Source organism: Phascolarctos cinereus, unplaced genomic scaffold, assembly GCF_003287225.1.
Source record: "Phascolarctos cinereus isolate Bilbo 61053 unplaced genomic scaffold, phaCin_HiC Scaffold_2;HRSCAF=192, whole genome shotgun sequence".
In the NCBI taxonomy this organism is placed as follows: domain Eukaryota; kingdom Metazoa; phylum Chordata; class Mammalia; order Diprotodontia; family Phascolarctidae; genus Phascolarctos; species Phascolarctos cinereus.
Genome location: NW_027555625.1, coordinates 231,628,887 through 231,643,546, shown reverse-complemented (window position 1 = coordinate 231,643,546; position 14,660 = coordinate 231,628,887).

The window sequence follows — 14,660 nt, the reverse complement described above, 5'->3', positions numbered from 1 at the left end:
AAGTCACACTAGATCAAGATCTGAACCTATGCCTAATACTCTGCATTCTGCTCTGCTGCTTCTCCAAGTACTGCCCAAGAGATCATAGGATTCCCATAGTTAACTAAGGATTAAGAAGCCACTGAGCCTGAGACGCCCCCACCCTTACCCCCTTTAGTGTCTGCCTCCTGGGAGTTTATATTTTACTAAGCAGATTAATATTCATTTTAGGTAGTCTTTTAGTTACACAGTGATACACATACACACACTTTTTTTCTCACAATAGTCCTAAGATGTAAGTGGGGCAAATATAATTATACCCATTTTATAGATGATAACACAAGTTCGAAGAGATTATGATTTACCTGAGTTTGCACAGCTAGTTAGGGTAAGAGCTAGACCCCAAATTCAGGCCTCTGACTACAATGTAGAAATGACAGCTCTATTAATAAGAATTAAGGTTTGGTGAAGAGAGGAGGGAAGAAGGGAATGTGGATCCTGTGGCCACTGGGTGCGGACTTCCTGGTCAAAATGATGTTCACTGAAGGCTGGTGTCCCCACCCTAGACTCCATGCCATCCCTCTTCTAGTAACCCAGGAAACCAGTCCTTTTGTGGTTTCCACCCCTCAGTAACAAATAAGCTAGGTGTGCCTGCGTATACAGGGGGCTGGGGCTTGTATTCAAACTTGCAGTTTTGGCTCAGGGCCAAAGGTGGTTTCATCTTTCCTTCAGAGCCCTGGTGCCAGGTCTCATTGCTTCCCTGTTAACCTCACCTAGGTGTGACAACTTGCTTTTCATTTCCCGCATCTGGAACTGTTGTCATTGAACTCAGTGGAATAAAATCCCTTTTGCTGCACTCATTTCCTCCATCCCTCTTTAGCATCCTCCCTCCACCTCCTTGTGACTTTTTTTTTTGCAAGAAAACAGTGCAATAGAACCAAAGATAGCTGTTAAATCCAAGCCCTAGGTGCTTGTTGATAAGCAATAATTAGAAAAGGGACTGCAGAGCAGAAACACAATGGACCAGGTAATAGGAACTTGAGAGGGGCCTGAGGAGCGTGACTGGGAGAGACTTGGAGCTCTTACAAGGTGTGGGACCATGTCTTATCAAACTTTATTATCTCTCCAAATAGGTCTAATACAGTGCCCTGCACATCCCAAGCACCTGATGACCCATGAACTTCTAAGTGCTGAATTGATTATGATATCAGTGAATCTCCTGTCGCCATGCCCCCCATGGCATAGAATGTTCTCCCTCCTCCCCTCAGCCCCTTGAAATCTCTGGCTCCCTTCCAGATGCAAGTAAAATGCCCCATTCCACAGGTTTTCCTTGATCTTTCAGAAACAGGTATCTTCCCATGCAAGATTACTTGAGTCTGCTATGTTTGTATCTTTTATATACATATATGTACATGTTGTCTCCCCCAGTAAAATGTAAGCTACTAGAGGACAGATTTCATTTTTGCCTTTGACTCCCTATCCCTGCTAGCCTATAATACAATGCTGGGTACACAGTATATGCTTAACACATGCCTATTGATTGATTCATTCTGAGGCGTATTATTCTTTCCCCTACTTTCCTCTGCTTTATGAGATTCCTCATTGTTCTTAAGCAGCCAACATTCTTTGTAAGTTTTTGCAAGTGAGTTGAGTTTATATTGTGAACGAGGGTTGCCTTCATCTCCTGCCATTCGGGGCAAGCCAGTTGTATTTGCTGACTAAGGTGTTTTTTGGTCTCCTTGTTGTATCAATTAATTTACATCAGTTCCACTTTTGTATAAAATTACTATAATTGGTGTTGATACTGTTTCTGCAGTCCATTCATCACCCATTTAAATTTTTTCAATAATTTGCTTAATTAGTTCAGAATTGGTTGTTTCAATAATATCTTTTCCAGTTGTCGTATCTTTTCTATTGTTCTTTGGGGTTTTCATTATTTCTATTCTTTGCTCCAGTAAGGTGGTGTGAGTCCCACATCAAAAATTAGTCTCTTTCTATATCTTTAAGTAGAAGCAATTTCATTTTCTTTATTGTTATTTGATGCTCACAATGCCCTTGACTTACCAACTCTTTTCTTAAAGAAAGTGTTTTTTAGGTTGGTATTATAGCATCTATTAAAATAATGCTATAGGTTAATAGAAACATCAAAGAACCAAATAATTAAAATGCAAGCTATGTAAAATCCCAACTAAAACCCAAATGTATCTAATGTATTCATTCAGTAGCTAACTAAAAGCGCAAGAAAATCAACACTCTCAATATAATAACATATTGCAAAACAGTTGCAATTTTCTATTATCAAAATTGTGGGTTTTGCATTTTGTATCCTTTTCTCAATCAGGAGAAAAATTCTTTTTGAATAGAAAGTATTTCTGATACCTCTACGAAGTCCTTCTCAGATGCCTCATCGTGGCTCAAAGGTGATCCTGAATTCTTGGACACCCCAACAGCAGAACATATACTTTGCCAGGTTTTACAATACTAGAAAAGGCTTTGAGTGTGACCCCAGCAATAGTCAGTGTGCTTTCTGAGGACGGTCAGAGCTAAGTAGGGAGAGACTCATCACCACTATAGACTAGCCAGTTAGGGGTGAATTCTTTGACCACCAGGGCCCATGAAACATAGAAAACTATAAAATGACTCTTAGTCCTATGCAGCCCCTTCCATTTCCATAGTGATGGTTGCAGACTAGTGGGAAAGAGGGCACAAGATGCTCAGAGTCACACCATTTTTAGACTATAAAGCTTTATTTTGAAAATATAAATTGTATTGAATATCTTTTTTTTTTTACATTACCTAAATTTTCCCCTGGATCCTTTCCCTTCCCCTTCCCAGAGAACTATTCTATATGACAGATTTTTTTTAAGTTAAAAAAAAGGAAAAAAAAGTGGCAGAACTGATCATTAAATTTAAAAAATCTAAAAATATATATGCAGTATCCCATCCGTAATACATCTTGGTTTGACTTTGGGTACTCTAAAATGTCCAGTGACCATGGAGGGGCCATCCTTCTGCAAGACTTGAATCATTTCAGTCTTGAAATTAGAGGTAAAAAATCTCAGCTAAATGCAAAGATGGCTTACAATTACTACTTGGACAGGCAAAGAAATTAGTTAACAAGAGTTGGGTTTATTGCGTGCCTAAAGGTAACAAAAAACATTATTTCATGGGACGTTTGGTCGTTGACATATTGTAGTGCTTGTGACAAACATTTGCAAAAAGACCACCCTGAAAAAAATTGCAGCTTAAGCACCCACATTGGTTGGGGAGGGTGGAGAGGTAGAGAAATTCCACAAAGAACTCAATAAGACCCTCAAAATTAAAGCCACATAACATTTTGACAATCAATGGATTCATGGCTTCACAATGAAGAATTATGTAATGAAATTCACAAGAGAGTTTACATCTTTTGATTCAATGACATTAATAGCCTTTTACCTAAGGAAGTTGTTTTTTTTTTTACAAGAAGATCTATGTATACAAAACTAGTATTTTAAAATAACAGTAGTAATAATAGTAACAATAATAAATTTTATGTAGCGTTTCAAAATTAGAAAGGTGCCTTACATTTATTGTCCCAGAAAGTTTGGGGTGGGGAGGATTATGAGCACACTATAAACCCTTGGAGGGCTGAGATTGTTTTATTTTTGTCTGTGTATCCCCGGTGATGAATCAATCACCCCAAAGAAGGTGATTAATCAATATCTGTTGACCTGAACTGAGCTGATTGTGGAGTGATGGGACAAGCTGTAGTCTTTAAATATAATGGAATATTGTTGCACCATAAAAAACAATCAATACAAAATAAATTTTTTAAAAAGCATGGAAAGACGGTTAAGAAAGCCAAGTCAAAGAACATTTCCACTCACCACCCCCACATACATGAAATCAACATGAAACAGCAACAAAACTTAGGTTAAATACTTGGTCATGAGTAGCACCACTTTTTAAAAGCTAATACAAATAGCCTTTCTTTGCCCAACCACATCCAGAGGCGCCCCTTTATGTAATTTTATTGGACTGTATTTGACTTTTGTCCTGCTGCTGGACTCCAGTGACCCTGGAGGAGACAGTGAGGCTGATGAGTCTGCACAGCTCTGCCTCATTTAAATCTAATTCATTTGTATGTCAAGACATCATGCTGCTAATGTCATTGATCCTCTTTGAGAATGAAGGACAAACAACAACAAAAGGGTTTTTTTTCTTTGTTAAAACAGAATTTACCAATAAAAAAGAAAAATTTGCTTCAATTATGAAAAGGAAGAATATTTTTATCAAATAAATGAAAAAGTGTCAGAGACAAAATTGTTGAGTTTATCAGATAAAATTAATTTGCACAGCAAAAAACAGTACCTCTAAAATTAAAAGAAACAGATTGGGAAAATATTTTTGGTAAATCTGTTAGATAAAATATCTAATATCCAGAGGAGGGAGTGTGAAGTAGTAAAGTGCTGCACTTGAAGTAAGGAAAACTTGGATTCAAATTCTGTCTTAGACACTAGCTATGGAAGCCTTAGCAAGTCTCTTGGTCCTTATGTGCCCAGTTCTAAGTATAGGCAATGCAGCAGTCCTGCCCCCTGGTGCCAGCAAAGGGACCCCTGTAAATCTCCTTCTGATCCACAGTTTGATCCCATTACAATCTGTGGGCTGGGATGTCTGGAAACCACCACAGCTGCCACTGATTCAGTCACTGCAAAACCTGTTCCCGGTTTGCTGGGGCCCGGTCTGAGCTGCGCTGCCTGCGCTGGACTGTGCTTCTCTCTCACCCTAGTGCAACAGACTTTTCCTGCTGACCTTCTAAGTTGTCTTCGGCTGGAAAATTGTTTTATTCCATCTTGTTGTGTGTTCTGCCACTCTAGAATTTGTTTAGAGTCATTATTTAAAGGTATTTGGAGGGGTTTAGAGGGAGAGCTCAGATGAGTCCTTACCTTTATTCTTCCATCTTGGCTCTGCCTCTTAACATTCATTTTTTTAAAAAAAATTTTGAGTTTCAAATTTTCTCCCTCCCCCCCTCCCTAGGATGGTAAGCAATTTGCTACAGGTTATATATGTGCAATCATGTAAAACCTATTTCCATTTTAGTCATGTTGTGAAAAAAGAAACAGTTTGCAAAAAAATTATAGTTTGCAAAGGGAAAAGGGCACCAAAAAGGTGAAAATAGTATGCTTTCATCTGCATTATGAACAAGCAATTTTTGAAGGAGAAAATACAAAAATATAATAACCACATAAAAGTGCTCAAATTCCCTAAAACTCTGAGAAATTTGAACTAAGGTAACTTTAAGATACTACCTTATTCATGCCAGAATGGTAGGAATAGCAAAAAAAAAAAAAAGGTAAAATTCAATGTTGGCAGAATTGTGGAGGAAAAGAAACATTGTTGGGGAAGAGGTGGAAGGAGACAGTGACTGCAGCCTGATGGTGCAGTCAGTTTGTAGAGCAATATATAATAAGTGACAAAACTGATTATACCATTTGACCTGGGGATTTCTTTGCTACAACTTTATCCTAAAAACATCTCTAAAAGGATTTATCTGTTGAAAAATATGAATATGTGCTTTATTTGTAATAGTTAACTGCTAGAAATTCTGGACTCAACTTATGTCTTATGACTGGAAAATGGCTGAATGTTGTTGTTAAGTCATTTTTTAGTTATGTCCAACTTTTCATGACCCCGTTTGGGATTTTCTTGGTAGAGATACTGGAGTGGTTTGCCATTTTCCTTCTCCAGCTCATTTTTTATAGAGGAGGAAACTGAGGCAAACAGGGTTAAGTGACTTGCCCAGGGTCACACAGTTAGTAGGTGTCTGAGGCTAGATTTGAGCTCAAGAAGATGAGTCTTTCTGGTTCCAAGCCCAGTGCTCTATCCATACCGTGCCACCTAACTGCCCTAAATGGCTGAATAAATTATAAATAATAATTGTTAATAATATATTAATATACTGTATTTTGGTGCCATAAAACAAATATCAAAATTACAAGGAAATATGAAAAGACCAATTTAGCCACCAATTGGCCCCAAGATCCTATCCAACAGAGACCCTGAAGCCAAGTGGCCCAGAGGGAGTGCTGAACGCTCTATGATTCCCAGGGCAGCTAGGTGGCGCCATAGTGCATAGAGTGCCAGGCTTGGAGTCAGGAAGACTTCCCGAGTTCAAATCTGCGCTCAGACACTAGCTGAGTGACCCTGGGCAAGTCACTTAACTTTTGCCTCACTTACCTCATCTGTAAAATGAGCTGGAGAAGGAAATGACAAACCGCTCCAGTAGATTTGCCAAGAAAATGGGGTCACACAGAGTCAGAGATGACTGAAAACTACTGAACACTAACAAATGATTCTCAGAAAGATAGAGACTTTCTATCCTCCACTTCTTTCAGGGAGTACTAATGAACTATCTAGGGGATTTAATCTATCAGAATCTAACTCTTGCACTCCTACCTCTTCCCTGAATTTGGCTTTGTTCCCTGAGCTTTAATCATAAAACCTTGGCATAATGGAGTCAACTGCCCATTGGAACAGATAAAACATGCTTAATTGTATATAACATTTCACCTTTGTTATTGAATCAATAAACGTAAATAAAAACAACATAATGTTGCTTAATAAAAAAGTCAATTGTAGAGCTAATGCCCTTCATTCTCCTAGAACCTAGTGGTTTGTACCCAATATGTAGGGAGCTGTGATTCAAGAGTTACAGGAAATGGCTAGATCAAGACTGCGTTCCTCCTGAAAGTGGACAAGTGTCTTTGAAGACAGCACAACTCAGTTTGAAAGTGAGGTTTGATTTGCACATCTAGCAGGCTAGGGACTTTGGCTGGTTGCTGACTCAGCTAACTCCTTGGGGAACATAGAGAAGGGGCTATATGGCCATTCCTGGTGAGGAAGCCTACTGCTGCCATAACACCGGAGTGTGTCTCTTTGACCTTCAGACCTTAACTCCACAAGGTCTCACCTGCACATCGAGGGGGAGGAACTGCACAAGAGAGTTAATCACTCTCCATTTCTGTGCAGGCTGACCCTCCTGACTCTGTGGACTTTTTCTGCCATGTGCCTCACCCCCACCTTCTCTTTACCACCTCCTTTTCAGTGTTTTCTCCTATTAGATGTAGTAAACTCCTTGAGGACAGGCACTGTTTTTCCACTTTTATTTGTATTCGCATAGTAAGTGCTTAAATGCTTGTTGAATGTTTGATACACCTATATGAAATGAGGCAAAGTGAGTTTAGCAGAACTGGAGTTGTAAATATAAAATAATTACTACTATATTTAAAAAAACAAATTAACACAATAATAGCATTTATATAGTGCTTTAAGGGCTGCGAAGCACTTGTATGTTATTGGTCACAATAACCTCTTTAAATAGGTACTGTCAATCTGAATTAAAAAGAAGCCAGGCAATATAACAAAAATTAAGATCCTGAATTGGAGCAAGTGAGTTGCAGCTCGGGGTGACGCACAGCAGGGGTGTGTCGGGTTATTATCGGGCAGTAAGCGGGGGGAGGGGTGTGTATGTGTACAATTCTCAGAAAGGCCAGGCTACAGGTGCCAGGGTATTGGACATCTCACAGTTTCACTGTTTGCATAGCAACCGAAAGTACAAAGAGAAAGCTAGGGTATCCCCAGAGGAGAGAGTTTGGGACATCTACAAAATAATCAGAGGCTGGAGCAACGAAGTCTGGTCAGCCGTGGGCAATTCATGGGTCTGGGAATGGGGGCAAGGTCAGCTTCAGTCCGGGTTCATCAGTATTATTATTATCCCCATTTTAGAGGTGAGGAAACTGTTAAATGAATTGCCCAAGGTCTCACAACTGGCAGATATCTGAGTTAAGGATTGAACGCAGATATTTCCGACTCTGAAAGGCAACATTCTGTCCTCTGCCTCCCACCAGCTGCCTTAGGGCACCTAGGCAGAGATTATAGGGAGAAAAAGAAGGGTTCCAAACAGAGCTTTAGGGGCTGGACGTGGACAATTTGACAATGAAGACTGACGAGGTGCAGTTGTTGAAAATCCAGGTTCGGATCTTGCCCCGGACGATAAAAGGCAAACTTAGAAAATAAGATGAAAGGGAGTTTACTAGCACTGCAAAAGATCAAGCATTTGGAGTGGAGCCAACCACCCAATCCAAGCGCCAGCCTGTTTTTATTGACGGCAGAAGAATAATTTTTATAGAAGGCTAAAACCGCACTGGTAGACATTTTAATGAGGAAGGATAAATGTCATCTCGCCTCCTCCTCCTGTCACGGCATCATTGGGAGATAAGGTTAGTTGTTCGGTGATAGGAGTAGTCCTCAGGTAACTATTATTGGTCTATTGATGATGGCGAAGTGAATCTTGCCCTCTTCCGCAATCCTGCTGAGCACAAACCCAAAGGCTGAGCAAAGGTGAAATATGGGGGTCACTCAGACTATATTTTGACCAGTGCCTTGACTTTGCACAGCATCACATAGGTAGGACAATCAAAAGAATGTCTTTATGGAAGCCAAAGAAGCAGATAATATGGAGAAGGAGGGAGAGGAAGAAGGGAAGGAAAAGGAGGAGAGAGGGAGAAAAGAGAGAAAAAGGAGGAGGGGGGAAGAGAAAGGAGAGAGAGGAGGAGGAGAAAGGAACAGGAGAGAGTAATTGACACTGTCAGTATTTGTTGAGAGGTCAAAAAGGATGAATTCGAAGTAAAGGCAGATTTAGCAGGTTTAGTTAAGATTTAACAGTTAAGAGATCATTAGCAGCCCCGGAGAGAGCAGTTTCACTGAAGTGGTAGAAGCCATATTGCTAGGGGTTGAGAAGTGAGTGGGTTGGTTAGAGAATGGGGGTTGGGGGTGTAGACAACACTCCAGAAGAGGAGTTTAACTGTGAAAGGGAAACGCTGTAGGATGAAAGCTTGCGGGGATGAGAGGATGAAGTAAAGATTTTTTTTTTAAGGAGAGTGTACTTTATCATTTTTGTAGAAAGGAGCTGGTAGATGAGGGACAACAGAAGGAGAGAACAGTTGACCTAGTTGTGTATCTTTTTTCTGATGTGTTTGTTTAGCTGCTTGGAATAGGAAGGAAGAAAGCAAATGATCAGGGTGTCTCAGGGTCAAAGACTGGCAAATATTCATATATATGGATGTTATTTATATATATATATATGTATGTATGTACACACACATATACATATATGTGTATGTGCGGGCACAGATCTAAACCCTCATCTACATGGGCAAATCAAGTATACAGGGTGGGTAACTGCCTGCTCCCTCATAGTTCTAGGGCATTCTGAGGGTTTGGGAGGTGGTTTTCTAATGCTCACAAACCCTCATACTCCACGATTATCAGTTGATATCAATGAGCCAGCCAGATTTTATTAGCTTTTGGGAATGAGTATTTACTAAGGTAAGAATAGCTGGTATAGAGCATTCTCTCCCAACCCAAGGCCTGTGACAAAATCTCCCACGAATGCATACAGGATCCTGGGAAAGTGGCCTCATGCTTAGGGAGCTTATGTGGCAAAGGGATAATTTCTGATTATTGGATTTATTGGAGGTCCTTTTTTCCCTTCTTGGAATTCTCCCAGAATTCCCCTTAGGTGTAGTATAGCCTTCTTCGGGCTGCTTGTAGGGTCCCAAAGCTGCTTTTTCTGTTTGTCCTCAGTTCCTGATGCAGACCCTTTAGCCAGTCACTGCTATTCCAAGGACTCTGGGATAGGACACCAATGAGAAGTGCCATCATGACACCCAGAAGAAACTTCTATCCCAGGTCCCTGATGTTCTGATTAGTGACAGACTGTCCAGGACTACCATACTTCATTTCACCCTTCCATTTCTTACTCTCAGGACATCTCCCCCAAAGCCTTGTCAACCATCCTGTCCCTGGTCTTCTTCCATCCTACCCCTCTTTATTTCTCTAGTCATGAATACTGATTAAATCAACTTTGTCATTGGAGAGTGTCAATCTGCTCCCTGATGGCACCCCTCACCCATCCCCTATGGCTCATCTCATCCCAGTAATATTCCAGACCAAAGTACCTTCCCTAACCACTATTCCCCCTTATGGGGCCTCTCCTGCATTAGAATGTAAGTTCCCTGAGAGCGAAGATTGTCTTTGCTTTTTTTATGTGTGTCTCCAGTTCAGCCTGGAACTTAGTAAGCTAAACTTTTTTTTATTCATTCATTCATTCAAGCAAGCAACCCACCCACCCACCCTAGGTACCAGACTGTGAAGAAAGGAAATTAAGGCCAGAGCGAGAGTGAATGAATGGAAGACTAGGAGGGGTGGATACAGGGGCTGAAGTTCTACTTTGTTGAATGCTCAGGGCTTATGTAAGGATTTATTGCTTATTTTGTGTGTATATTTGACTCTTTATTGATGAGCCTTTATAATAAGTTTGTGACCTTCAGTTCTTGGGACCTTCATACCATGGAACATTCCTCTGCCCCTACATCCCCTTCTCCCAGTGGTGAGTTCCTCCCAGAACCTCCATTTTGAGGTAGGCAAGTGCCCAGTCGAACCTTTCCTCTCCTTACCCCAACCTCTGAGCCTCTGGACTTCTCCACCATCTCTGGCTCCACAGATTTTCAGTTTCTTTTTTTACATATTGTCTGCCTCCATTAGAATGTAAGCTCCTTGAGAGCAGGGACTTTCCTTTTTATTGTATTTATACCCCCAGCTCTTAGTACCAGTGCCTGGCACATAGTAAGCACCTAATAAACGATTGTTAAAGGCATGGGGCTGGAGAAGTCCAAAGCAGAATACAGAGAATGGTATGACTGATGCGAAGGGTCCATATAGAATATAGTGGAAAGGGTCAAACAATGGGGAGCCTTGAATGCCAGAAAAAGAGCCTTCCCTGTTTCAGAAGGCAGTGGGGAAGAAGTGCAGTTGTACCACATGATCTTAGACTGCATTAATATGTGTTTGGGAAAAATTGATCTCATGGATAGATTAGGGGGAGCCTAGAGGCAGGGAGACAGAAACAGTTTGCTTTTCCAGAAGAAATTATTTTTTCCAACCAAGTCCTTATACTCTAATCTTATTCTTACTCCACCCCCAATTTTCCACTGCCTAGCCCTAGCACATGATTTGTTTCTGTCCTGAGGTCCCACTCCTGATCAGAGGTCTGAGGGCTGAGGATGACAGCCTTCTGGCCCCTTTCTGTAAGGCCTTCCTTCCTTCCTTCCTTTCTTGCCTTGTGTTCTCCTTTCCTCCTTCCCCTCCCCCATTCCATCAATGGGGCTTTGTGTGGTCAGAGTTCCTACCTCATACACTGAATGTCCATGACTCTCTTCAAAGGGGACTATGACCTCGTGGAAATAGCATTGATGTCAGGCTCCCAGCCTGATGTTTGTCAGGAACAGTTGGCCCCTAAAGCCAAGAGAAGAGCAGAGATGAACAAAGCCTTCTCAAGGACATCTACCTCTTTGCTAATCAGCTGGAGGCCCCCTCTCCCCCCCCCCCGCCCCAAGAATTGCTGCTTTTCCCTAGCCGTCAAGCAGATGCCTACTTCTAGAGGCAGGGCATGAGAGCTAAGGCAAAGGGGCCAGCCCGTTAAGAGACTTTAAGATCCCTTATAAGATGGACCACTAATCTATACATAAGGATCCCTATTGGCTGCAAATTGACTTAGTTTTAAAATGTAACGTGATCTATGTTTTATTGTATTTTTATGTATTTTGTGAAATATTTTCCAATTACATTTTAGTCTTGCTTTGGGCTTTACTTGGAAGTGTTAGATGCCACATGCAGCTTCAGGCTGTGAGTCTGATCTGACCAATACTTTCATTTCACAAATAAGGGAAGTGAATAAAAATATGTCTTGTCCAAAATGCTTTAAAAAGGTTTTTAGAGAAAAAAGGTCTAACCCAAAGGATGGGTTGTTTGTGGTAGAATTTCAGGAACTGGGTGGGTAGGTCATTTGAGGGTGAGGTCCTTCCTCCTACATTTGTATTACCCCCTCCTAGGTTACCATTTAACCTTCTGTTGGGAATAGGAAACTAGGTATCTTGTGGTGGCTTTAAGTCATCCAGGAAATGAATACGATAGATGGGCTAAATTTCCCTCTGTCATTTCCTGGGTTGTGGAATCTCGAGGTCTTTTAGAGCTGATACAGGGAGAGCCACTGAGTGTGAATGATGGATCAGGATAACCTCCCCCAGGTCCAGGTAGCTCACTGGCAAGCCATCTTAATCTCCTGGGGTTGACGAAAAGGAATTAAATCTTGTGATGTGGATTTCCAGTAAATTCTAGAATACATATAGACACACACACACACATACATACACACGTGTGCATATGCATATATGTATATGTACACACACACATTTGTATATTGAAAGGCTAAGGAAGTTGTAAGGACCAGCATGGCTTCATAAAAACAGGTTATCTCAGCGTAACCTCATTGGTAGCTCAGAAGAATACTGTTGGGTTCTTTTCTGCCTGGATTACAGCAAAGAATTAAGCAGTGTCTCATGATATTCTTTTGAATTAGTTGGAGACATGTTGTGTAGACAATAGGTCAGTCAGAGAGTTTAGACATGATTGAATGACTAGATTCAAAGAGTGGGCAGTCATTAGTCATCCCTGGAATGGAGTGAGGTAGAAGGATATATGCTTGTAATTCTTGGCTATCTAAAATCTTAGTTTAACCTTGAATAAAACCAGAGATAGCAAGCTTATCAAAATTACAGAGGACACAAAGCCAGGGATGATGGCTTTGGTTTTGGATAGCAGATTCAGGATCTGAAAAAAGGTGTCAACGGAATAGAATATTTGATCAAATCTAGTGAGGTGAAGTACAATAAGGATAAATGTAAACTCTCACAAAGTTTTTAAAAAAATCAATGTCATAGGTGCAAGATGGGGAAGACATGGCTAGACAGCATTTTTCATTTTTAGGCAATTGGGGTTAAGTGACTTGCCCAGGGTCACACAGCTAGTAAGTGGCTGAGGTCAGATTTGAACTCAGGTCCTCCTGACTCTAGGGCTGGTGCTCTATCCACTGCACCACCTAGATGCCCCCTAGACAGCATTTTTTTAAAAAAGATCTGGAGGTTAATGGATTGCAAGCTAAATAGGAGCCAACGGTATGATATGGCAGTCAAAAAAAGATGATACAATCTTAGACTCATGTAAGAGAGACATTACTGTATAAAACCAGGGAAGTGAGGGTCCTGATGTCTTCTGCTCTGGTCAGAACACATCTGAAGTATCTCATTCTTTTCTGAATGGGCAAGATAGTGAAGAGGCGTGAGTTAATGGCAAATCAGCATTGTTTAAAAGAACTGGGGAATGTTTAGCCTAGAGAAGAGAAGCTTGTGGGGTAGAGTGGGACATGATAACAATATACAATTATTTGAAAGGATGTTAAATGGAAAAGGGATGGATTTCTTTCCTGCTTGGCTCCAGCTGGGTAAAAGTAGAAACGATGGATGGAAAGCTTAAAATATGCGTGTTCCTAACTATTAGATCCACCCCCAAAGTGAGATGGGCTGCCTCTGGAAGCAGAGACTGGGGGACAACCTTTCAGAGATGACATAGAGGAAATTTTTGTACCGCTTACATCAGATGGCCTCTGAGATTCTTTCTAGCACTGAGATTTTTGACTCTGTGACTTTCCAAGCCCCGGTTTGCTCCTCAGGGGTGGATGGAGGTTAACTACCAGGGCTGCTTAACCTAGAGTTTGTGAACTTGGTTTTTGAATTTTTGAATGTAATCCTTGTCCCAACGCCCATTAGTATGGGACTCCTTCTGGGTGGAGATGAAAGAATTTCAGCCGTCTTCAGTCCTCTTCTGGAACTCTTCAGACTTCAAGTCTTTGAGATTCTTCAAGTGTCCAGTTGCTTTGCTTCAGGTGCTTCTGGTTTCCAGATTGGAGAGAGAAGATGGAAGAAGCTGGAGAAGGAAAAGACTCTGGGAAGACAAGAACAGATCCAGCAATGGTCTCCATCAGGTCCCTATTCCCAGCTAGCTATGCTAGAGACTTTGGGGGAGTTTCCCCCTGGATGGGACTTACCCAATGGGAGAGCTCCTTCACTCTGCATTTTCTGATTGATGTATGCTCTCCTATATACCTTCTCTTATTTCTATTTTGCTACAATGTGGATAAATGGGTTTTCTTTGTTATTTCCTATGTGTGTTCATCGTGAAACTGGTATTTGGTGGGAAAGGGGTCAAGTCTTGGATATGGAGCCTAGGGTCTTCCTTCCTCCCCTTAATAATGACAAAGTCATCAGAAGTTAGATCAGACCTGATCATATCCCCTAGACTAATAATGCTTAAAGTAGCAAATAGATATAATTCTTCTAGCCTATTCCTCCCTCTCTCTGAGGAGAGCAGAATGGTGGCCTCTGGCTCCAACCTCCTGCTTCCCCTCTTGGTAGAATTAAAGTCTTCCTTGGATAAGGGGAGGGAATGGGGCACAAAGCAAAGGCTTGAGATGTTTATTCTGCCTCCCTTTGAGCTGTACAATGACAGCTCTTACCACAGGTGGGCCTCTCTACACTTGAGACCTATATCAATAAACTGTATTTTAATAGAACTGGTTTCCTTTGTAATCCTATGTGGTATATTTTGTGCATTTAAATATTATTGTGGTAAAGGGTCTTTAAGCTTCACCAGACTGCCACTGCAGGAGTCCATGACCCTTCAAACTACATTAAGAACCTTTGTACTAGATCAGGGCTTCTTAAACTTTTTCCACTTGCAACCCC